The 26,131-nt window shown below is 36.0% G+C and overlaps 1 protein-coding gene across 2 annotated transcripts in view; it reads left to right on the forward strand.

Annotated features, from left to right (window-relative positions):
- The window catches only part of MMP16 (matrix metallopeptidase 16), a 190,955-nt gene that overhangs the window by 32,441 nt on the left and 132,383 nt on the right, over positions 1-26,131 (forward strand). The window contains exon 2 of one of the 2 annotated variants that reach the window (XM_064507778.1): positions 7,796-7,993. The exons of the other annotated variant lie outside the window; for it this stretch is intronic. The gene's annotated coding sequence lies outside the window, so the exon portion shown is untranslated. The remainder of the gene's footprint in view (positions 1-7,795; positions 7,994-26,131) is intronic. 2 annotated transcript variants of the gene reach the window in all.

Raw genomic sequence — 26,131 nt, forward strand, 5'->3', positions numbered from 1 at the left:
AAAGGTTTGTGTATACATTGTTTTTTCTTTTTGAGAAGCATTATTACATCAGCTATGATATGGTAGATTGAAGCTGAACATTCAGTGATTAACATTACTGTTAATGTTCACAATTCAAAATACAGAAACTAAGTTTAACATCTGGTTTTCATTTATGACAGTTATACGTTATAAGCATTGGTATCTGTCTGAAACAAAGGCAATGAAAAACTGCTCAGAAGTTGAAGGGTTGTGTGTGGAAAAACTTTGGCAGAGCACTATGTTGGGCAGTGATTGGGTCATGGCGGAGAAGATGGTGGCTCAGATGGAGAAGCAATGAGAGAACATTACAACAAAAGAGAGGTGGGAGTTTCAGCATAGCTTTACCAGCACTAATAGTCAACACATTAAGTAGGCCTTTCCAGGCCTGTTTGTTATCCTGGTGACATATTCTTGTATGTGCTGAAATTTTTGAAGTATGTGGCAAGTAGTCTGTGATAAACTGAAGTCTGTGATGAACTACTATCAATCAGAAACTGAATGCAAAGAAAGATAACTATTTAAAAAGAGGAATGTAAGTCTGTCAGGTCAGCATTTCTTCTGAAATAACTAAGATTGTATGGAAATGGCTAGTTTTCCATTCTTTTTAGGATATTAAAAGTTTTGCAGGGTCCTCCTCCTGTTCTGCTGAGTTAATATTTCCAAACCAATGTTTCAGAGACACTACACAGGCTAAGTGAGAAAGGAAAACTTCCAATAGTCAACAGAACGTGATTTTTCCTTCTCAGACATTAATAGCTCATGTAGTTTCACCAGTTTTAGGCTACTTGCATTTCAAAATTCCTTGAAGTTGAACATACATGGCAGTCCTTACAGTCTAAAAACAGTACAGAAGCATACTACTGTCTTAAGAAGGTAGTGGATTATAATAGCAGAAGTGTAACTTGTACAGAGAGGAATAATTACATAACCTTATGCTTGTGGTTACTTTAAATAAGATTTTTATTCCATTTTTTACAATTTCTATTAAGAATAGATTATGTCCCTCCAATAGATTTTATGAGTCAGGAAATGAGGGGCTGGGTGCTCAGAAAAAATCTGATATACTGGTTGTATAGTTAAAGTAGGCGTGGGCCCAAACATAATAATGCTGATGCCCTACGAAGGCATTTGACATTTTTGGACAGTGTTTGGATGAAGAACAAAAATGGAATAATCAGGAGAGAAGTATGCCTGTGAAGGGAGGTTTGTGTTTTTCCATAATCCAGTTGACCTAGGATACAAATCTGAAGATACTGTTTTCAGACCTACTGAAAACTTACCAAAGAACTTCCTCATGTCAGAGTAGACATTACTGAAATGCAAACAGGTAAATTCATCCACCCTGCAGTGTAAAGTGCTCCTCAGAGTACTGGAGCACACTTTCAGATCAAAGTGAGAAAACACAGCTTTTGAACTGCTGAACTGCTTGGTGCAGGATGCAGGAGAAGCTTCCAGGTGAAGGATATGAGTAACAACTGGTTTTTCTTTTTCTGAAAAGCAAGTACTGTGTAAAACTTTGTAAAACTATTGGACTTCTGCAGATTTCAAACAGTTAATAGATTTTTAGTAAAATGCAGAGTAGGAAGATGTGGGAAATTATTGCAGGTGAAATAAACTTCTGTTACAAAGACCAGTTTCTGTAAGAGTAAGACAGCTCCAAGAGTTTTATTTTATTCAAGGTCCACTATTGGAGCACATTGCAGTTCAGGCATTTGCCTGGAACAGAACTTGACAATCAATGTTTGCTGATACCTATGAAGTGCTTCACAAAATACCTTGAAACTTAGCCAGTAAGAAATCAAGAGACTGTGGTAGTAGACAGGGTTTCAGCAAATGAAGGGATTGCTTTGGGGATTGTGAGTCAGTTCAGATGGGAAGCTTAGCATCCAGAGTTTTTCAAAAGGCATGAAGCAGTTTATGTTCAGCAAACAATACACCATCTTGAAAGCAATAATCTAAGAGAAAACTAATGACAGATTTCCGTGAGTCTTCTGGGGTACGTTTCCACCATGCAATGCAGTGGTTGGTCTAATTAGCTATGGCAGACAACTTCTGTAATACAACTATACTGCCCCTAGTTCTTGAGCTGCCCTGTGCAACTCTGTATGCAGCATTGTATACCGCTGAGGTACCCTCAGAACTCAGTTTATGGCCTCTGTAGAACAAGAACATTACTACTCAGAGCCAATCTGCATGGAAATTCAGGCAAATGGTTAAATACAAGAAACGGAGTAGGAGTTTGTTTTCATTAAAATCATTTTCTGTGTTTGTGTCCTGCTGCTTTCTGCTGCCACACTCTTCTGTCTCCACCAGGCTGTACCTTCCCATCTTTCCACAGCAGTATGACTGGGCCCTTGGTTATTGCTGAGTGAGCTGAAAGGAATGGGGTGGTTAATCCCAGCCTTCAACAGTATCAAAACAAGTGTCAGCTCTTCCACAGTTTGTGCTGTGTTTTTAGTTCCTATTTTCTCTTAGAAAGTCTAGAATTACCATGGTAAGTTATTTGGAGGTTGCACAGTGTCTGTGGGGATGAGGCAGCTATTCTAAACCAGCCCTTTTTCTGTTGCTGATCCTGTCGCTCACGTGAGGAGAACCGGGGCATCTCCTGGGATCAGCCTGATACCAAGCTCCTTCTCCATAACCTGTAAAATCCACTTTTACCTGGGCTACTGTTTTAAATACAAGGAGAGTCTCCTGACCATGCCTCCCTGTGCTGGATCTTGCAAACAAATACCACCTGTGGGGAAAGATTAGTAGAAGCTTGATGTGTATCCTTGATTGTTGGAAAAATCTGAATGATTCATTTCCTCTGTCTCAAGTTGGCTAAGTTCTTTCTTCTTCCCCTTCGTTATTCTTTCTTCCTCTGATCTTCTTTTACTCCTTAGCCAAGAGGTTCTGATCTACCTCCAGCTAGGGACCAGTGTAATTAGTTCTTCAGTAGCTGACACCATTCACTTACGGTGTGACTTCATTCACATACAGCAGTGATAGTGTTAGGGAACAAGGCTAGGGGGGCTCTGCAATGCTTAGCATTCTGCCTCTCAGGCTCACCACTTAATGTATTTATCCTCCTTTGAAATCAAACCTAGCATGAGTTAGTCATGCTTGGAATCAGGAATTACAGGGAATAGGATTTGCTGAAAAATCCAAATAGGAAAAGAGACCTAGAGAATTCTGTTCAAAATGAAAAGGCAATCCCAACAAATAAGATTCTGGAATTGACTTCTCATAGGTAATTACTTCTGAGTTTAGACCAAAACATTTGAAGACCTATGTTCACACTGCAAATTTGGATGAGAGCTCTGTATCAGTGGCTGGAATGGAAAAGAGTGACCTTCCTACTTCATGATAATCACATTTGCTGTCTAAATGTGTTTCATTTGGCTTGACTTGCTAGAAAATTAAACTAAGACGTGTTATTAAAAGATTGTATTTGATCCCTTTAGATACCAACTGAGTTAGCAGTTGTTCTTATGAAGGAACACATATTACTGTTTCATTACTGATGATTACTTATGGAATGGCTGTACTGCATGAAGAGAATTAGGAAATGAGGCAGTTTTCAAGCGGGAAGGAAATACTGACTCACTAGATGCTTTAGCAATATTAAAAAACGCACAGTTTGTAACATACAGCGCTTTCAAACATAAAATCATCTTCCTTATGTGTAACCTCTTTTAAGAGAATATCTAAACAGCATTGTAGCATCCAAAGGGAAATTTAGGTGGAATGTTAGCACTAAAATCCAAAAGACCATTACCCAAGAGCCTTACTGAGGGCTGATCACTTACCTCAAGATCTGCTACTAAAAATGTTTAGAGATGACATGATTTTGTGTGCAAAGTGCTCAAGACCTATTATCTCTGTTGAGGTTTGTGGAGCTTTGCAAACGGGGCATCCTGGAACTTTAAAATCTCCCCAAAAACCAAATCTGATAGGTAGGTTCTGAGCAAATTCTACTGTTTTTTGTACTAGGATAGAATTAGAGGGTTTCCCTTATAGCCAGTGCAGTTGTGCTGGATTTTCTCTAGAAACAGAGGATAGGAGATAGTCTACTAGGTTGATGTGTATCATAGAGAAAATAAATTCTGATATCTATATAGTATGTTTGTTAGTCAAAGGCAATCCTGGGGAAAAAAAAGTGTAATATGTTCTAGGCCAATCTTTATTTGAAGCCAGTGTATGAAGCCAGAAAATACACGCATTTTACAGGTAATGAGAAAGCTCGGAAGAAAATCCCCCTGCTTAAACAGGATTAGATTACTGTAGCTTGAGATGCATTTTTTATGTGTAAGAGATATAATTAGAGACTAAAGGGCTTCAAAGATAAAAATATTTAAGGAAAAGGAGTGTGAAGTTTGATTTTTCTGGTGTTCTGGGTAATTCATCTCACTCTTAACATTCTGAGAAGTTACTTTTTTTACAAGTATTTGATGGAACACAGCTTGGTCAAAGAAGTCTTCACACATCAGAAGAGAATGTTTATCAGCAGACATAGTACTAAGATTGAGGATTGATTAATCCCTGGTATGTGAGAATAATGACATCACTGAATAAATCTCTGAAATTAATCTCTAATGTGGTCCAGTCTTAGGCTAGCTCTGTCAGTAGCTGTTATTACAACTATCATTTTGAACTCAGACAGTATAAGTTAACTCCTAGAAGACGGAGCATTCTGAAAACATTTTTAGTATGCTGTGGTTTTATGATTTCAGTGAGAGCATTCCCTGCTCAGTGCTCTTGACACAGGATAGGCCAAGCTGGATAGAGATTTTTTAGAGAACGGCTTGTGTTGGAAAATGCTAACTTGTAAAACAGAAACATTTTATGAAGGTGTATTTAAACAATGAAGTTTTAATTACAAAATGTGTCTCAAGTCTAGGCTAGAATTGCTAGCCAAATGAAACAAAAAGGGAGAAAGAGACCAGTCAGTGAGTTTTCCAGCTGGAAATCAGGGTCAGGCCTTCATCCTTCCTAACTGAAATGAAAGATTCAATTTCAGAAGGAATTTCTGCTTATCTTGAAGTGTATTCTGATTGTCTCTTTTGCTACTGATTTTTCAGTTTAAAAATTTTGAGTCAGGTAAGTGAGGTAGTGTTAAGTTGTAAAAAAAAAAAAAAAAAAAAAAAAAAAAATTCGTAGTAGTCTCATTTAGACATGATCATGAACTTCTGGTGGTTTTTTTCCCCTCCACTTTTTTTTATTGATGAAGACTCCCATGAATTCTAGAGATAATGGATGAATTTATTCTTTTGTGTCTCCATTCCTTTGAGTAAATCTAGACTGTGATGGGTAGTTTCCATATCCTTTTTTTGTGGAAGACTAGGGAGATGAATGCCTGTCATTATTCCTTAATTTTATGGCATTCATGTTCTCTATCTTTGTGTATTTAGATACATAATCTACTGCTAGAAAATATTAAAGGCCATATTTGGTGGCGAAGCATCTGTGAAAATGCAATGTTGATATTTGGTTGGAGTAAATTTTTATGATGCCATCCTTCTGTGGTTCATGACTGAGACAGGTACTTTGCTGGAGAATAACTTTCTCATGGTATTTTCCCATCTTTCTGTCCATAGTGGGTATCAGCAGCATTTCTGTTAACTATGTTAGCAATGACATAATGGGAGAGGGGAGCCTGTAGGAAGCACTTGTCCTGTTGGAAGGTCCTCTGCTCTAAAGATTGTAGCTATTCTAAGCTTCTCATGGCACGGTTTTTTAAAGCCTATCTGTGCTCCCTTAGTACTTGTTGAGGGTGCACTACTATGAACACATTCTGGATTTATAGTCTGGAAGTTGTGGATGGTGCTGTTTATGTTATCGCATTCTAGCAAACAGAATAATTTCAAAGTATGATAGCCATTTGTTAATAACATGTGGTTTACATCGATTTTATTATATTTTTATTGAATACATTTATCCACAAGCATAAGCAATGTAAGAAACCAAAGGGCTCCAAAGAGCCTCCGCTCAGTTTGCAAGTTACCATTTTTAGGTACTTTTAAAAAAGATATAATCCTCTAAGAAAAGGAGAAATTTAGCTGTAACTTTTGATATATTGTGTCACAAAGTGCCTGGCATGTGGAATGATAACTCCATTATATTCATCTCACCGTGTTGGTTTATCATAAGGCTGCTCATGGTGAAATCACTTAATCATTTGTTTTATGACTTAGAATAGCTGAGAGCAGAAGGCCTTATTACATCAGATAAGGTGTTACTCTGTACAGCAGATGCCATGCCAGTACAAGATACAGAATCTATTGGGACATCGTTCCATATGGTTTGTGGTGAGCTAAACTCTCAGCTGATGCTTATGCCCACTATATTTTGCATTTTTCTGTGAGTGAATGTAAATGCTGACTTGTAAAACCTGAGCAATCATTTATATATTTATCATCTTCTGATGGCTGAATTAAATACTGATTTTGGTAAACTCTCTCACTGAGATATTCAGTTCTGTTTCTTTTCTTGTGTGTCCATTGAAATCTAAAATGTGTGTGAATGCTGTTCAGAGAAAATAGTATTGTCTTTGTACAAATGGTATGTTTTCATTCCACACTCTGATTGCGTATTGAGTTTTTATGTTCAAAGTGTTACTGCACATTTCATTTCTATGTCTGTATCTTGAAATGCTTGTACTAGCTCAGTATAAGTGACTGCAGCTGCAGAATTTTATTTAATTCTGTTAGATAGCACTTCTCTGACTGTTTTAATCTTCCAGAATTATCTACCCATGTTTATTTTTGAGTGTTCAGAATATGATTAGTAGTCAGGATTTTTGTAAGTAGGGAGCCAAAAATAGGTTGCTTTACGATATTCTTAGTTTTTCTATGTTTGCCTTTTTCAATTTTTTTATGCCTGCACCAGCTTGAATACCTTACCAAGAAGGTATTTCAACAAGTTGTCTGCTTCTGATAGTTTACAGAGTATTAAGTAATTTGATACCCACTTCCCATGGCTGTTGTGGAAAGTGGAACAAATGTCTATCTAACAAAACCTGCCATTAGAAACAAATTTTTGATTTTTTGGCTTGATTTCATTCCTTTCAACAGAAATATATTGAAATTTCAGAGAAGGGAAGAAAGCTTTTCAAGAAGTTCTCCATTACAGTTTTCATCAACTACTTTTGTTTTTATCTGTTGTTTTAATTTGCAATTAATATTACATAGTTCTGTGTGACTGATGACTTTTGAGAAGGGTCTTGAGGAGAATTTCTTGTGAAGGAAGAAAATTTTTGCATCTAGGTAGGGAAGTTATATTTCCAAGGGAACTCCCATGGCCTTGCTTTCAGTAGTCTCCTTTGGTGAAACAGAATGCATCAATTGAAGTCAAGTAAAATACTTACCTGTAAGGAGGTAAAGGCAGTGTTACAGGTTCAAAGATGCAGGAAAGTGTTTTTGCCTTCTCCTCATTCAAGGATTTGAAAAGCTTTTAGTTTTTTAATAGACATACCTATTTTTTCATTGTTTTACCTAGAAATTTCTGACTAAGCAAGATGCTATCTAAAATATTAAAAAGCTCACTATGGCTTCCTGTTTTTTTTCTTTTTTTCCTTTCTTTTTTCTGTTCCCCATTTTCCTCCATTATCTCTGCTTGATTCCTTTTTCATAAAATTTTACCAAATAATCTATGCCCAGAATGCTTTCACAAGTACCCTGTGTCCTCAAACCTTCTGTCTTCTCTTTCCCTTTGCTTCCTCAAGTTTCCCCTCTCAAAATTTGTTATTCCTTCCATTGTATTCTCATTTCTTGTTTTTTCTGTTCCTCCCTAGACATTGTCCCACTAGCTACCTCATTCTGTTCTCCATTTGCAAAAGCATGTCCCAGCTGATGAAGTTTTGGTAACTGCTCAAATGAGAATATGGGCTGAAGCATCTGCATAACATGCCCTGCTTGTCTGCAGACCCAACAGGTGAAGCAGGTATCAAAACGTAGCAGAGAAATGGTTAAGAAAAGTAAGCCCTCCACAGGTAGGTCTGGCAAAGGTATTTTAACAATAAATTAGAGTACTGATACACACTTAAAAACTTAGAATGGGCAAACTTCTGAGAGAAAATTTTGGAAAAGGTATGGTGAGAAAGTTATTGTGTGCTAAGCTGACCCATAGGTAGAAATAAACTGAATGGAAACATGCTTGTCTACACGTTTTCTTGGACTATTACAGCAACAGCAAACCTGCACTGCTTATCCCAGAACTCATCAGCTAAAGCCAGCTGTACCTGAACCTCTGACCTTAATTTAACTTGAATGGGCTAAATTGTGGCTGATGAGCTCCTGAAGAAGTTTAATCCCACAGTACCAGCTAGCTAAAGCTATTACTCTTAAGATTTACCAATTGAAAAAAATACATTTTTCTATCTGTAACTGACCCCTGAGTCAAATACGTACAATTCAAAAATGGACTGAGGTTCCATAAAGGTGACTACCTGCTTCAGTGGAACAAAGTGAAATAGCATGGGTCAGCGCCAGTTACCTACTGGAACAACTAAATTACAGTAAAGATTTTATTACAATTTTTGACACGCTAGGCTCTTTAGACAAGCTCTTTTTTAAAAATATTGCCACACTGGGGCACACACATGAGAGTTCTTGTTGAGAGATAACACCCTGGGAAAGACACCTTTTTTCTCAGTGGCAATAGCAGCAAATAGGTTGGATAAGGACGGAACTCAGGCACTGTCCTCAAGGTCACTCCTTTTTCCAGTCCCTTTGAAGATCTGTATCTGCAAATAACTAGAACTATATATTTGTAGGTGAACTTGTGATCATCTCAATATATCATAAATTTACAACATTTTAAAGACACAGTATTATTATGTGGCTGGTTAATTCTATCACTGAGATATAAATAATTGTTATTTAACAGTTATTCCTTGTATTTTCTCTCTCTCTGCCTCACTGGAAGCCAGACTCTTTAAGGCATGAGCTGTGCAGCCTTTGTACAGCAGAACAGAGTTCTTTAGTACTTTAGGAGCGCTATAAGAAATAAAATACAGCTTTTTAGTCAGGTACTTACAGATTATGTGGTCAGACTGCCTTTGATTTCAGTGTAGTCAAAAATTATGCAGATATTATTCTGGCCTAATGTATTTATTATGAAATGCTACATGTCAGACACTGAATCAGGCTTAGCTGTTAAGTGTTAGATTTTGCTGAGTTACAGTCCTCAGATTCCCCTTATCTAGGCTGAGTTACACATATTTTAGTGTATTATGACATAAGGATTTTTAAAATCACTATTTCTGTGGAGTATACAAAAGATATTTTAATTCTTCCCTTGTTATGCTGGTACAGTTAAAAAGTAATCACTGTTCCTAGCGCTATGCAAGTATTAATCAAATAATGGTGGAACACAGACAAAGATATATGGGAAAGACACTAAACTGTATAAGCTGAAGTTGTTCTTGTTAAACAGATGCGGAATGCAAATTTCACTTCTGCTCAGGGTACAAGAAGAAAAATTGATGTTTTCCAAATGAAGGAAAGATAAATAAGTGTAAATTCATGCAAGTGCATCTCTCTCATCAGTCTATATGTTCCAGTTTCTAGTAGACTGTTGCAGGCAGTGCACTGGAAAAGGTGAACGTGTATTGACCATCTTCTTACTTAAAAAGAATAGAAGAGTACTACTAAAAAGAGAATCCTGTCTTCTGTAGTTCGAGAGGAACTAGAATCTGGGCAATTCTTTTTCTCCACATAGTGTATCTGCTCTCAGATTGTTATTCCAGTTCCTTTTTCCTTCAGATCCTCTTGATACTTGCAATTCTTTCCTCAGTTTCCTAGTGCATAAGTTTATGAGAGTGTAGAGTTCTGAAGCCATAAAGTTTTTACACTTTAAACACTGAAATGCCCATTTCATATAACAATGGACATCCATAACTTTATGTAAGCATATAAATGATAATAACATGGATGATTACTTACCAGGTCTTAATGGAAACTAGACAATAAATGGGTGATTAATTTTGTGATTAATGGGTTGGGCCTCACAGACCTCTAGTTCAATCTTTAAAAAGGGCTCTTTTAAAAATATGTGCACAAATACTAGTACTGCACTAATAGAACAGAAAAGGTGTTTATTTATACTGTTTGAAACACCATTTGTAGAAAAGGAATGAGACAAAGAAATGCTGCAGGTTAAAAAGAGTGATATAGGGCCTTAAGATCTGATATGATTTGGGAATTCAAGAAGGTAAGTATCACTTGCTACACGGCTGACATACATATCACCATACAAAGAATAAGGATTGTTCTTATCCTCTGGTTTAAAACAAATGCCGCCTTCTCCATATTCTTTTCAAATAAAAGGGATTTGTACTTTTTTGAATGGGATTCATCACACAGATCTATAAGCAGATATATATGGCATCTATAGAATAATAATCAAATGTTGATATGATGGAGTTAGTTATTTCACATAATCATGAATCATGAGGTTCTTTCTCAGCCTTAACCCATAAGTTTTGCCATTGGTCTAAAGACATTTTCTAGAATATGTGGCATCTTTTTTTTACAGAAACATTGACACATCTCTATCAGGAATCTTTAGTGGGAAGAGAATGCAGAGTCAGTGGATTTCTCTTGAAAGACGTTATGCATATGTAAGCTGTAAACAGTGGTAGAGTGTGAAATAGCCACTCTATTGGAAATACTTTTTTTTTTTTTCTTAGAGAGGCTGGTGTTTATACTAAATAGGTAAGATTTCTTCTCAGCCCTTAAGAATGATATGAAATTTTTCCTCTTCAGGGCATTCATAACTGCAAAACAGATTCACACATACTACAAAACATTCACTTCTCCCTGTTTGGAACACATTATCCACTCTTCTCTCCTCCTTTCTTCCCTCTACTTTCCACTCAGCACTTTGTAAGACACAATGAAAATTAGCAACTGTTTTTTGGTCATGCTTGCTTTTTCTATGCACCATCTTTTTTACCTTTTAGGTAGGCAAGTAAAAAGAGAACATTTTAGAAATGGAAAAACAAGCACAGGGGTATTCACTTCCTCTGTTGTAATGGCACATTGGAATGTAGAAAAGAATAAAATTCCTTAGAAGACATTAAATAATTTAATTTGAAGATCTCAAGATGCTTTGAAAATATAAATGAGTTTAATTATGCCTTTGTGAGATGGCCCTGTAAAAATAATGTGAACATTTTTGCATTACAGTATATAGTTTCTCCTTACAACTTTTTATGTACCCGAGTGCTTGAGAATTATGAAAAAGGGAAAGTATTTACATTTTCAATTATGAAAATAATTCTGTTATCGGTGCATGTGGTTGATACTCTTCCCCACTTTCTAAACAGGTAAAATGACACAAGTTTAACACCTCTGTGGCCCTATAGGAAATTTGAATGGAGAAAGGAGGTAATTCAACCATTCAGAGAACCTTTGGGTTGCTTTTCTATTATGCTGAATTGCAAAATTCAGAAATTTACGAAGTCTTTCCCCTTACAGATGTAAATGTAATATGTCATTGTAGTGTTCTTGGATAGTTCTCTGAAAGACAGTTTGGACCAGATGCTTCATCCTTGCCCAGTAAGACAGATAAAATGTCCCTTACATTCAGCTGGAGTCTTGCTTAAGAAAGACTAGTAGTATCTAACCTTGGTGAGATACAGATATGAAACTGTTCTCCACCCCCTTCTTTTCCCTTCCCTTCCCCCTCACATCAGATTTCACAGGGTCCTTCCACAAGTAATCTTCAGTCTTCCCAGTGACCTCCTGCAGCAGCCTTGGAGCACAACTGCTTGTGCAGTCTATTTGCTCTTGGTGACCTTCAAAATTTCCACATGTAAATTCTCAGCTTTATGCCTTGTAAAAAGAGCCATTGACTTAGATAAGATAACTTACATCCTTAGTATTTAAATATCTGGCTGAATTAAAACCTTATAAACCATGATAAATTATGTCTACAGTACACAATAGTGGGCATTATTAAGATACAGTTAATGAAGATAGTATTGTGTGTATGTGAAGATAATAGTGTTTAGCTTGCAAGGAATATCAAAGCTCGGAAGGGCAAAATCATCTTATGCCATGCTTATAATTGAATGGAGCTCCTGATTATACCTATATGAGTCTTAATAGGCATGTTATGCTGAGACGTCTCAAGCTAATATTCTATTTAAAACTTCTGAAAAGGTCTGTCAGGGGAAAATACAACTTTTTCATAACCTAGCCATCTTCTTGATCTGTTTAAAAACATTTCACAGCCAAAGAATAGTTTTAGGAAAGCCAGCCAGGGCTTATTACTTAAATAATTGATTTTTTAGTTGTTGACCCTGGACACTACAGCTCAGTACTGCACCTTTAATTACACAGTCAAGCACTGCAAAATGCAGATATTTGATTAGGTAATCAAGAATTTAACCTCTGACTACATAAAATATTATGAAAGGTGGAGGTTCTTTTTGTGCAGTCAAAATGATTAGCTGCTGAAACCAAATTCTTTGTTAACACAGCTGATACTTTACCCTTAAATAGTTCAAATGAAACACTGGTTTATGTTGAAGAGGTAAGGTTTTATATTGCACTTAAATACTCTTTAAAAAATGAAAAAGTAGTTAAACCACTAATACAAGCAGAAATTAAAAATAACAGTTGAACAATTGTGGTATAATCATTTGTAGTTTCATATAGCCTGGATCTACCCTGCAGGCGAAGGTGGCTGTAGCCTTCAGTTGGGTCATACAGTCCAACTAAACGTGAAGCAGCTGCCTGACCATGCTGCCTCTCCATGCTCCTTTGCCTGCCTCCCTTCTGCAGCCTCTTGCAGACTGTGGCAGAAATCATCCTGTTAGCACTGTGCTGGATGCTATACAACCAGTCATGTGAGCATGTGATCTCTGCCCATACTAATAATGCTCTATCTGTAGCAAAAGCAGGGTGACAAATTGGTATGGAGTTTTATTAGAGCAGATATTTTAAAATTTTGCTAGGGCCACTTAATCCTCAACTGAAAAACAAATACCCTTTATTCAACATGAGTTTGTAGAAATTGAAAATGGCCAGTCTCTCCAAAACTTACTTCTTTTTAGAAAGAGCATTCTCAAATAATCCCAGTCACTTTCTGCAGCAGCCTTGGAGCATAGCTGCTTCTGCAGTCTGTCTGCTGCTGCTAACCTTCAAAAGTGTAAAGACATTTTTTCAAATAACATGTTTATCTGGAGTTTGTAGCTGCCCAGACTTCGGAGAATTTGGAGTGGATTCCAGATACATTTTAATATTTGTGTGGGGCATAAATATTATCAGATAAATCATCATTTTTTAATGAAGATTATTGTTAATGTCCATATTTACAGATAAGGACAGAGATCGAGATAGGTAATCCTTATTTTTGTCCTTTGTTATGTACATGCTGGATCAAGATCACTGGGAAGAATGTTAGAAATAAAACAGCTTTATGGATCCCATGCTGAGAACTGGAAAGAAAGGCAAAAAACTATCTTCGAGAGAGGCAGAGGGTCTTTTTGTGGTTTCTTTATAATCTCGTTATTTGTAATCTGATAAGAGCCATTGAAGAACGATAAACATTGAACTCTGAGGTGCTGTTTTCACAGAGACACTCTTCAGAGTGGAATCACCCTTTAAAAATTGACTGCTCCCATTGGTTCAAGTAGAAGCATATTTTATTGTGTTACAGACTATGACCACATGATGGCTAGATCTCCAGCAAGGTTTAAATTCCTTGGAGTTTGCGTCTGTGTGTGTGTGACTATCACATTGCATTTCAGTCCTATTTTGAATATAATTGTTGCTAAGCCTCTAAGAGTTCATTTTTCTCCAAGAAAACTATTGCCTATTGTGGGAAACTGGGAGAGAGAAATGAAGTGTTATTGGCATTAATTCCCTGTGGGAACAGTATGGATGTTCTCTAGGCAATGCCATTTACCCTGAACAGCTCTCTGGCCAGAAATCCACTAGCAAATGACAAAAGCATTACAGCAAGGAGAACTTCCATTGAAACAGCAGGTAAAAAAAAGTTTTAAAAGTAATATTGTCCAGACAAAGAAGGCTATTTTAGCCCAGAAATAGAATATAAGAGGGGGAGAATGGACTTGGTTTCTGGATGAGCGTTACTTTCTTTACAAGTTACACAAATAAATTACATTCAGGAGGCTGTTTACCATAGGAACTTAACCCTCTTTTTCATTTTTGCTGGTTTTCTTTTTTAGGATGACAGTACTTTTGCATATTTTAGAAATCAGAAATTTAGAAATAGCTATGCATTTTCTGGGAGATAGATAGGTGTTTAATTAACTTTAGCACTTAAAAGGCTTGAAGAGCTTGTTCCAGAGTTGAGGCAACTGAATCCTGTTAATCTGGAGTACCATTACATTGGAAGTTGCACTTGAGAGAGCCAAACTAAACTTGGTTATCACCAGCTGCTTAAACAGAGGGAGCTTTGTAGTTAGTTAAGTGTATAATCACAACAGACTGAGAACACTGAGAACAGCAGAACAGAACCAAGCTGTCATACAGGGCTTGGTTTTCACATGTTTATCAAGAATGAACCAATTTCAGATGTGTGCTTATTGGATAAATACTGTAAGAGAAAAGCAATGTTGTTGAGTCTCAATAAGTTAGAGAGACTAGATTATAGGCTTTTCATTTTACCATCTGCATAGCCAAAGAGAAGGCAACTGCCTGTAGCTCTAAATCTAAAGTGAAAAAGGTAGTTTGTTAGATAGTACTGAGCTAGGCCATTGAGTTCACAGGAAACATGAGCTTTTTGGCTGAACTTGAAAAATAAATAATTTTTGGATACTGATAAACATTATTTGTAGGGATGCATTGTGCAGCAATAGATTATCACATTTCTTTAACAACTAAGTAGAGATTAAAAGGCGATATACCATTTTTACAATGGACAATTGGATGTATGCAGAAGGGGTCCTGTTTCTTCTTAGTAGAAAATACAGTGCTGGCTACTGCTGCAAAATTTTGCATGTAGAGTGGCATATGGTTCAATTAAGTATCTTCTGTGTTTGGAAGTGAAATTTGGACCAGTCATCACCTTTCAGAGAGAACAAGCAAATGAGAAAAAATATATTCTTCATGTTTTGTCACTGGTGGAATTCTGTTACTTCACTGAGTTGCAATAGTGTATCTGTAATGGAAAGAAAGACTGTACTAAGAAGAAAAACTAATACGGGGGAAAAAAGGTGCAGACTTGTCATTTTCTTGTTTATGTTTGTGCCCTACTTTTGCATTTCTCCTGTCATATAGGTGGATCTTTTCTCAGCGCCTGCAATTAGATTCCCACTACTGTCAAGTGTTCCTGCCTACTTATACATGAGGAAACTGTCTATGCTACATGAGTGAGTTAGCGCTTCTCATTCTGCCATGCATCAGTAATATTTGAAGCAAATTGGAGCTGTCTGTCTCCTTCAGAGGAAAGATGCTGTCTATATTCAGTACCTGTTTTTTGGGTCTCACATCTGTCCCAGATAGGAGCAGTATCTCTAACATCACTGTTCATGCAAATAAGTTTATTTAAGTTTGGAAAAAGATAAATAGGCTGCACAGGAGTAAAGAGTTGCTCCAGATGCATCTTTGTTCATTAGATCTCCTTAAAAAGGGTGCTAATAAATCATTTCCCACTTTTATATAGGTGTTTCACACCATAAAAGAGGAGAAAAAAACAGTGTTAAAACTAAGAAACTGTGATTGTAGAAATACAAATTGGTATAGGAATTGTGGGCCTGTAGAGTAGATCTCACTACTTTTAATATCATATTTGGAAACTAACATTATTTCAGACTCAGTCTCCTCCACATAGATCTCTGTTGTGAAGGATAATGTGGGTAAGTTCTTTTTCCTTCCACAACAGGAAATGGCAATTTCTAATCTTGCAAGGATTTAGGGCAACCAGCTGAATATAATGGAGTACTTTAAAATAAGGCAAGAATAGATTTTATTAGTTTTATTTTAAGATTTTGAGGGTTTTTTGGTCATACGTATCAATGTTTTATGCTAACCACAGGCAAAGGAAATTTACCCATGGTTGTAATTAAACAAGGTCAGAATTTAAAACAAGATATTGCTGCAGTACACCTAATTCATGAGAGCTGCAAGACAGGCACTTGCTAGCATATTTTTCAATTAAAAAGATGAAAACCTATCTTGCTTAAGCTAGACTTTTAATGTAGTTAGTTAGCTAGAGACTGTAGTTCAGTAATTGTTTTGAAGGTAGGAGAGGAAATTTTTAATGCTGAGATAGCACAGCAAAATAGATGGAGCACTGGAGTCAGAAGATCTGGGTTCTTCTCTTGACTTTGTCCTTAACTTGTTGTTAAAAAGTCAAGGTTCTGTTACATATGTAAAATGACTGTACGTTAAATTTCCTTTTTTTGAGATATCTGTTGTACAATCTCTTATGAGTTCATTGTAATAATTAGCTTCAAGCAGGCTAAACAAAAGTAAAAAAAGGGCATGATAATTTTATTATTTTTCTGTAAAAACACAGTGTGATGCTTAATTCACATTCAAAATAGTGTTAAATTTTTTATTTGACTGCAAAGATGAGGATCATGACTAGTCTGTAATAAATAATTACAAAATATTTAGCATCATTGTTAGGTGGAAATAAAAGGAGACAAACCCACTGTAATATTTAAGGAAGACACATGCATTGAGGTATTATATCAGATCTTCTGGCCTCTGCTTTCCTTTTGTTGCTACATTGATGGACTGTCATTGAAGGATACGCCACAATTCCCAATGTTGCTTTTCAGAATACTGCTTGAAAAATGATGAATATATGCATAATTTAGAGAAATGATAGCTTTCTAGAAAGAGTGTTATTTATCTCAGAAAAATTAAAAATGGATGATTTTGTGGTAGATTCTCATGTCTCAAGCCTCTTCAAAAGAACAGCCTTAAGGGGACTGAGAACAAGCTATCATGTAATGGTTTGGAAATCACCCCTTCTAATAGGAGCACTCTGGACATCTGTATGTGGAACAGGAAATCAGACTTCCCAATTCAGTAGTTCCATAAGAATCATAAGGTTATATTTCAGCAGCTCTTCAGCAACAGAGGTGTATGAAAATTTGCATGAGTAACTGCCCTTCATTCACTTCTGTTGGTCCATTGGTAAAATCTCCCTGTGTCACCTCTCAATTGCCAAGGAAATGACCAAGAGGGAGCTAGCAATGGCCTGAAGGACTGAGAAGAATTGGTGTGGTAATTTTCATAGCAATCAAGCAAACATTAAAGTGGCCTTGTATATAACCCAGGTATTCAAAAATAGGGAGAATTTAGTGTGTTTAATGACTATTGCATGTCCAGGACTGAATCTAGCATTTACTCAGAATTAGCAGCTTGTGCCCTGGAAAATTCACCACAGATAAAAAGATGGTTAGTAGGTCTGTATGTTATGAGATTGTGGGGGTACAGTATGCTTTAAAAGGCTACAATATCACGGTGGCCTTGAAGTCAAAGGCAAAGTGCCCTATAGCTCCAATGAAAGCAGAGTGAAACCCATGCAGATTAGTAGGAATTGAATGATAGTATATTTTTCAGTCTGAAAGTGAATTAGCGCAGTGTTATAACAACAAATGATACAAATTAATATCTTAATATGTCAGGAAAAAAGTCTGTTTAGGGGTAATTAGACTAGGGTTAATGCAGACTAGGTTCTATAAAGGCTCTTTTTAACCTGATTTTGATAGGTTGCTGCTGGAACTATAATTAAACTGGCTTTGTTGCAGGAGCTCACAATGGGCTTTTTCCATTTAGAAAATGAGAATTGATTGTGTCTCTTCAGTTGATCTGGAACTCATTTCTTTGACTTAAAAAGAGTATAAATAAGGATTTATATAACTGGATCTACAACTAAGGAAGGAAAGTTTTACTAGCTAACTTACCAAGTGAGAATTTAAGTACAACTTCACAGTTGCAAGAGCTATAAACAAGAACAGTACACTTGTTCAAATTTGCCCTTCCAGCAGCTTTTTTTTTTTTCTTCTTCTTTTCATAAAGGGGCTTCAGGCACTTTTAGGTGCAGTGTAAAACCATTAGTGTGTGAAATTAGTATAATTAACTGCTAGATGTTTGCTAGGAGATATTGATACATTGCTTAGTGATGACTCCCGTTTATTTGCATCTGAGGTTTAGTGTCTAGCCTTACACATAATTACTTCTTATTTTAGCTTAACTTCACCAAAACCAGATAAATCAGGGGATTTTTTTAAAAAAAATTATTAATTTTTCATTCTCATGTAACATTTTCTGTTGCAACATGATGAATTCTAGAGTAGAGGCAGATGTTTTCTCCTTAATAGTCTAAAGGCATCTTTCTGGTCATTTATTTGACAGTATGAAAGAAAGCTATTTAAAATTACTGAATATAACTTCTTTGCCTTGACAGAAATACAAAGGTGCAAATTTATCTGAGAGTTAAACAAATATAAACCTTAAGGATTCCAGGAGAAGCAAAGAAACAACTGAAAGCTGGGATTGGTAGCCACTTATATCTCCTTCATTAAATTCATGTCTCAAGCCCAGTGTCTCTAAGGAAATAAAAACAAAATTCATGAGCCAACTTCCGCAACTATTTGTGTGTAAATTTCTTAATTCTTATTCCTGAAAACTATTACAGGTTCCTAACCTAATATGCATGAACTTTTATTGAGATAGAAAGTTAAACACCAATATAACTGCTCATAGAATCTGAAAATCTAATCTTTATCTGATTCCAGGACCTGTTAAATATGATCTTGCTCTTTTGTGTGTGTGTGTCAGTACATGATAAAATAAAATATAACACTGCCAATTTCAAGTGCACATTTCAGAAGGGAGCTAGTGGGATAGATGTCTTTAGAATTTGTGATCACCTGCTTTCTGTACAAGCATCTAGTCTCCTAACACAAAAAAGGTTGTAGGGAATAAATTACAGGTTGTTAGGAACATTATGTGCTTTCCTTTCTGTGCAGTTTCTATTCTGTAGCCTACAGATCCTTGTATCTATTCTGGAGCAGACTCCAGAAGAAAAATCTGTGTAATGTTAAAGTGCTGATTGATTCTTCTACATTTTTTTGGTTCAGTAAGTTGCAGACTGTAGTCTTCACACTATTACTGATCCATGAGCTCACAGTGAGTGATCTGCTATTAGTTCAGGCCCGGAATAAAACAATGCAATGCAGAAATTTTTGTTACTTAAAATCTTTAAGTAATAAAAGTTTGTGAGAAATGAAACATATTGTTGAGAGTAATTGGTCTAGACAGGTTGGGGTCCCCTGCTCTAGGTAAAAGAATTGTGACCTGATCAGTATTCATTTGCAAAACAAGCTTTTTGTTAAATTCCTGTAACTAATATTTCGTCTGCTCTGTTTTATAGCATTCTTAATTTTAGCAGACATTTTTAGAATTCTCCTTTGGTCAGAAGTTCTCAGTAAGGTTCAAGTCTTCTTGCCTCAAGCCTTATTTAGCTATGACTTCTTGGAACGCACTGCTGGTTAGCAGACCATGTGATTTTAGTAACATTTTACACATAATACAGTGACATTTAGTTTACTAATAACTCTGTTGTATAGAAAATCTGGCAGCAAGGGTCTGATTTCAGTAAGTTAGGTGAAATTTAAAAAATATAACTTGTTTGAGAGTCTGCAACTCATCACAGTAAAAATTCCTTTTCAGATCTCTCTAACCTGTTGACCCCTTTTTCATTCAGTGATTTTCTAACAGGTCTGCTCCACAGATAAAATGCCTCTTGTAGTTTTTGTCAAAGTTCATGTAAACCAGGACAGATTCAACAACTGTTTTAATGATTGCCTTTTAAAGTTTCTTTAGCATGCTAGTGTAACTCTGTGAACAAGATTTTCTTCAATTTGTAGGGTGAACTTTGGAATACGTTATTGAATTTCTATAACATTTTCTGCTAATAAGAAAAAAGGCTTTGTTCCTTTCTAGTGAAAACTGTAACAACATCTTACTTTGGTGGTTCAAACAGTGTAGGTTACTGCAAAAACAGATCAGAGGTACCTTGTTATTTTAACATCAAGGATTAATACATTTCTTTGTAGCAAAGCCTAAGATGGATTCAACCTGTCTGACCCCTGTCACTTTTTTTTTAATCTAAAGTAGATTTTTCTTAAAACTTATATCACATATACTTTTGCTGTCAGTTTTTCCTAGTCTATATTACCCTTTTCAGACCTTCTTTTCATTATTTTTCCACTAGAATTTGATTTTATCTTTGACGTTTTTAGTCAATTGGGACAATGAAGTGACGGTGTTGTAATATCCTGGGGATCTCTGGATTTTGTTGAAGCTAATGGGCCTTAGGCTGAATTTAACATTCTCTTTAGTTTTAAAAGCTATAGAGTTTACCTTAGGCCTCTTGGCTTTGCTCAGCATGTTTTTAAAAGCTATAGAGTTTACCTTAGGCCTCTTAGCTTTGCTCAGCATGTTTGTACAATTCTGAAGGTCACTGTGTTATCGTTTATTTGAGTTGTCTTCTAGTGTCATCTCCCAGTATTTGAATGTTTGTAACTTCTCTCCCTTTCCTTTAATTTCTGTTTATTCTGTCCATTGGCACACTTTACTTGTATTAAAATACTATTATCTAATTCAGCATTAAATTATTAAAATGAGCTAAATGATGAAAAAGGTGTTTCTCTATTACTCCCAATTCAGCATAGCATGGGGAACTCAGTTTACAGAACTCCAAAATAGAACCAGATTTAGGCATCTTTGGAAATCATACAATTGATTAAATGCCTTTTTACTATCTCTGTGATAGTTTTTTTTTTATCATGCTTGTATTTTGTGTTGGGAAAGACTTTATATCTACAAAGGTTTTAATGACTAGGTGTACATAACCTTAAAGACCCCAGAAGCCATCTCCTACATCTTATTGAAGAGAATGCAAGAACAAACTCAAAGGAGTTGAAGGTAAGGTCATTTTAGAGGAACCTTTCATAAGACATTAGAGAAAGCCGCCTTCTCACCATATTTATGTCTAGCTATAAGACATGGAAAACCTGAGAGAACTTTCAATAACAACAGCCTATGAGAGTACCAAGAGCAAGACAAGGAACTGAGCTTACCACATGCTGGTGAAATCTTAAATATTATGCATGTGGAATCCACAATGATTGGCATTTTTGTAAGTGTTTATGCTGTAGTGAGACTGTTAAATTGCCAAGCATTTTCTAGTTACAGAGTAAAAGAAACCCACTCTTAGAAATACAATTTGCTTCATTAAGCTATGCTGCAGAAAGCAAAAAAAAGTATTGTTTTTTACTGGTCAGAGTTGGGTGTATAAACAGTTGCATACTGAGAAAATCTCATGCTAATGCAACAATACTATCATTAAATGTAAATTCAATGATTAGTACAATGCAAATAAGGCCACTGTACTAGTTTACTGTTACAAAGTCAGCATATCAGTTTATCTGTTTTGCATTAGTGTATCTGAAGCATGAGGAAAATATTATGAACATATTTTCTACTATTGGAATTTCTTCTGTTTTCAGTTAATTTGATTTTAGGACAGTAGAGTGCTGAATTTCTGACTGAGCAGTCCAGTCTTTAAATTGTTATTTACTGGAGTTAAATAAATGAGCTTTATATGAGGAATGGTTTTAGGATTTCATGAATCTTTTTAAATTTTCATTGCTCTTTTCTAAAACATATATAATGCATAGTATATAGAGACTTCATAAATTTCATTATAGTCCTTTCAGTAATAAATAAATAAATGATGTCATTATTTCTCATTATATATCAGTTTAGATATTTACATATAGATGTATGTGTACATCAGTGCATGTGCTTATAAAATGATAGCTACGATTATTGTATATTTTTATACAGAAGGTTTTCACAGGTTCAGTGTTTCAGTAAATGTGTTTATCTTGAAAAGGGAGTGTGAAGTGTATGTTTCAAATTACTCCCTTTCAAAACAAGCTTCTGATGATAGGAGTCACATTCGTATAGTGGCACTCTGGATATTTCTTACTATGACGATGGATGAATTTACGTAAGCATACAGGTCCTCTCGAAAGCCTGCTGACTGAGCAAGTAACCTTCCTTCACTAGGTTGCTAATATAAAAATAGGACCTATATTCCCGTAATTTCTCTTGCATAATGAAGGTGTCACACAGTTGATATCAAAATTACAGCTGAATGTTTCAGTGCCACTGGTGGAACTTTCTATTGCAGATATAGGCTTATTGTACAATTATCTCTGTGCTGTGACTTCACTGAATATAACAAGAACTAGTTGCAGCAGGCATTCTCTGGTGTTCTGAATACTTACTTTCAGAGCCTATTTTGCTATAAACTATTTAATTTATTTTAGTAGAGTAAGTCACACTTTTTTTCATTGTAACCTTTGTAATTCAGAGTTTCCTTCTAGTTCTGAAGAGAATTTAATGAAAATTGCAATCATAATGAGGTCAAGGGACATGACTGACAGGTGTTCACATCATACCTATTACTTTAGAAAACAAAAAGGGACTTAGAATTCTGTTACTTCTGCCTAAAGCAGTAAGAAAAAGTTTACCCCCCCCAATCCATCATAAATTGTTGCTTTGTGTAGGTTTTTAGTATTATTATTGAATGAATTGATTAATTTGGTTAATAACATTTATCATAATGTTTATATGTTTTGCAAATACCTAATTTTCTCCTTCTTTGTGACTTCATTTTTTATATACATATACAATTAATAAAAATCTTCCACTAAATTTTAGGAAGGGAATATACTACATTGTCAGCTTGCTAAGCCTAAGTTGTTTTTTTGTTTGTTTGTTTTTTGTTTTTTTTAATTAAGAAGCCCGTAAGCTTGAAGGGCACTAATGACAAGAATCTATTTGTGAGTAAAAATATCACTGGTAGGCTAAACTATTCACAGAACTGAAAACTGAAGCAGGAGGACTGTAGCAAAGGTTAGTAGGATAGAGCTGCCAAACACTGAGATTGTTCCACACAGACGCCTGGAGAATAAACTGGAAGATCTTGAAGCTGAACACACGGCTAGAACTATTACTCAGTATGGATCACAGTGATGCCATGAAATAAATGAGAACTGGAATACTGGGATAAAAGAACATGGTTTCTTTAGAAAAGGCAGTCCAAGGAAAAAGGGTAGAGTTACACTTCATCTGAAAAATGTATTTATATCTCTCTGACATTCAAGCCAGGATTTGAGAGGCAGACTTCTTGAAGGCAGACCTTCACCAGACTGGGTTAAGTTAAGATGGGAAAAGAAATGGGCCATTGTGAATCTTGGAATCTACTGTAGACAATATTGTGGCCAGAAGAATAGAGGGGTTTGTGCAATTATTAGAAACACCTGAAGGATGTGATGTGGTTGAAGTGGAGAATTTTGGTTACTCAATTCCGAAAATGGTATGTCAGGATAGAGAAGGTCTGACATATGAACAACTTTTTCTGTTTTAAAAGATAAAGAAAGTTATTGGAAAAGTGTTACTTAGATTTGGTTATGACTAAGAGTTCTGAAACTGGGTAAGAATCTGCAGGTGGAAGTCAATTTGTGTGAAAGTGATGTAAAATGGTGAAGTTCATGGTTTCAGGAAGAAGCAGTAATAGTAACAGAATACAGACAACTGACTTCAAAAAAATCAGATTTTAACAAATTTGGGGACCTGGTAGAAAAGATCTCCTCAGAAGATTAGAATAAATTTAGATGAATCAGTGTAATTTCAACATTTGGAAAGTTAGTGGAACAAGTACTGTGCAGTCAGTGTGTAAGTACAGAGATCACAGAGTAATAAAAACAGGCGGCATGGTTTTGTCAAAAACAATCGTATCAAAATATTCTGATTACTTTCTTTGATGAGATTTTGGGCTAATTGGATGTAGAAACAGATAGGATTAATTTTGACATCAGTAAGGTTTCTGATACGGTCCCATAAAAGCATTCATAGATAAAGTTATAGCATACTCAAGGGAGAGTTAAAAAATTACAAGAGGTATGGAAAATCCCTTTTTGAGGGGAGAAGACACGTATTGAATTAATCTAAATGATAAAACTCATGATAACAGACTTCCAGTATGTAAAAGATTGTTAAAGAAAAAAGAAAGATATCCATGTGAATAAACAGTTAATAATTTGCTTGGTTTTCCACAAACCAGAACCAACCAACAAACCAAAGTTCAGTGCTGTAGGTTTGGCACTTGGAAAATCCTGCAGTTTGTGAATGAAATGCAGGAATGCTGACTACCAAGAAATAGTGTGGATTCTCTTTCAATGGTGGTTTTTAAGAAAAAATTTTTTGTCAGGAGTAGTCTAGATGCACTTTACTCTGTTTCAGAGATAGGGAAGTGACTTCATTATGCCTGTGCTCTTAGCCAGCCTTCCATTTGCATGATTCTTTGCAAAATGATATATAGAGATTCTGATTCTTCCCTAATTTATATTCTTTTTAAACTTCTGTTTAGTTTAATGTTAATCTTCAGTATTTGGGGAGCTGTGGACAGGTTACCACAAATATGATGTCTTCCTAATTAAGGAATTATGCCAAAGAGGTTTGCACATCGAGAACTTCTGAATCAGCTTGAGATGAGTCATTTGCTAGACTGCTGCTATTTATTACTCCACAGATACTCTCTCTACAGTTTTTCTCAAACACTTTTCTGTCTTGCAGATGCTCCAGATGTGCATCTGGAACACAACAGTCTCTCTGTGTTGTGGATTGAGAATATTACCTTTCCAGGCTTCTATTTTGTTTGTTTTGAGGCTATTTGATGCCACTGGCAGCCAGTGTATCTGAAATCATTGCATAAGAACTAGCAGAAATCACAAGTTTTGTCCCACAGACAATTCTAGTATTTTGACATTTGTTTTCTATCTCCCTTACTGGATTATATCCCCTCTATCACAGTGGTTTCGTTTAGGTGCAGCTGCATGGAAACTGCCTCATGGAAGATGTAGTTCAGATAGGCTAACAGATATTTTATTGCTATTTTAGAACAAATTGTGCCTGATATTCCATTTGCTTGCATGACTTATGTATCAGAATAAATGTATAAGCTTTGATAGAGTTATTTCTGATTTGCGCCTGTGCAAATAAGAGAAGTATAAGCATATTGTTTCAAGCTGTGTGATTCAGTAAGAAAACATGGCCTCCTTTAATACTTGGGAGGGCTTCTTTTGTAAAAATATTTTCTAGGCAATTTTCTCCTTTCATTTAAAAGCTGAGAGGCTTATATGAAAGCATAGATAGATATGTTTTATTTTCATTGATAATTAAATGAATTTCTTTAGCCATCCCAATCTTTGTTGCTTCAATAAAGAGAAAAAAATAAAAGAAAAAAAGGATACTTGGTTGGAATAAGGAAAGACATTGCTTCAGGAGCTACAGTAATGTAGTAATGTAATGTTTTGCTTATTTTACTCCTGCATAGCTTTTCCTTGAAAGCATTTAAGTATTTGCTGTTTTGTGAATAATGAAAGTAAGTACATGCAAAACTTCTGTATATTTGAAAAACAGCAACTGTATTTCCTCATCCGTTGGAATATTTTTGTTTCTGGTCTGAAGAATGACAAGTATAGTTTTCATTATTCATTTAATTTCCTTAGCTATGCATTTCACTTCTTTTTGAGATCAGGTATTTCACTTTTTTTTTTTCCCCACATGGCTGCTGTCCAGTAGGCAAAAGGTGGGAATTTCCAAGTTAGTTGTATACTCAGTTTACTCTAGAGCAAAACCTGCACAAATGCCATGATAAAGCATTGTGTATTAACTTCATATGTGTTTTAAGGGATCTTATTTGCAGATCTCCTTTTACTTAGGAAGTGATGATCTAGCATTTAGGTTTTTCTTGAGTCCATAGCAAGAGTAAATTACCCCCTTCCCCTTCCCCTTCCCCTTCCCCTTCCCCTTCCCCTTCCCCTTCCCCTTCCCCTTCCCCTTCCCCTTCCCCTTCCCCTTCCCCTTCCCCTTCCCCTTCCCCTTCCCCTTCCCCTTCCCCTTCCCCTTCCCCTTCCCCTTCCCCTTCCCCTTCCCCTTCCCCTTCCCCTTCCCCTTCCCCTTCCCCTTCCCCTTCCCCTTCCCCTTCCCCTTCCCCTTCCCCTTCCCCTTCCCTTTCCTTTCCAGAAGAATATGATTAGAAAAACCTGAGAAAT

This window comes from Dromaius novaehollandiae, chromosome 2 (assembly GCF_036370855.1).
Source record: "Dromaius novaehollandiae isolate bDroNov1 chromosome 2, bDroNov1.hap1, whole genome shotgun sequence".
Taxonomy (NCBI): Eukaryota; Metazoa; Chordata; class Aves; order Casuariiformes; family Dromaiidae; genus Dromaius; species Dromaius novaehollandiae.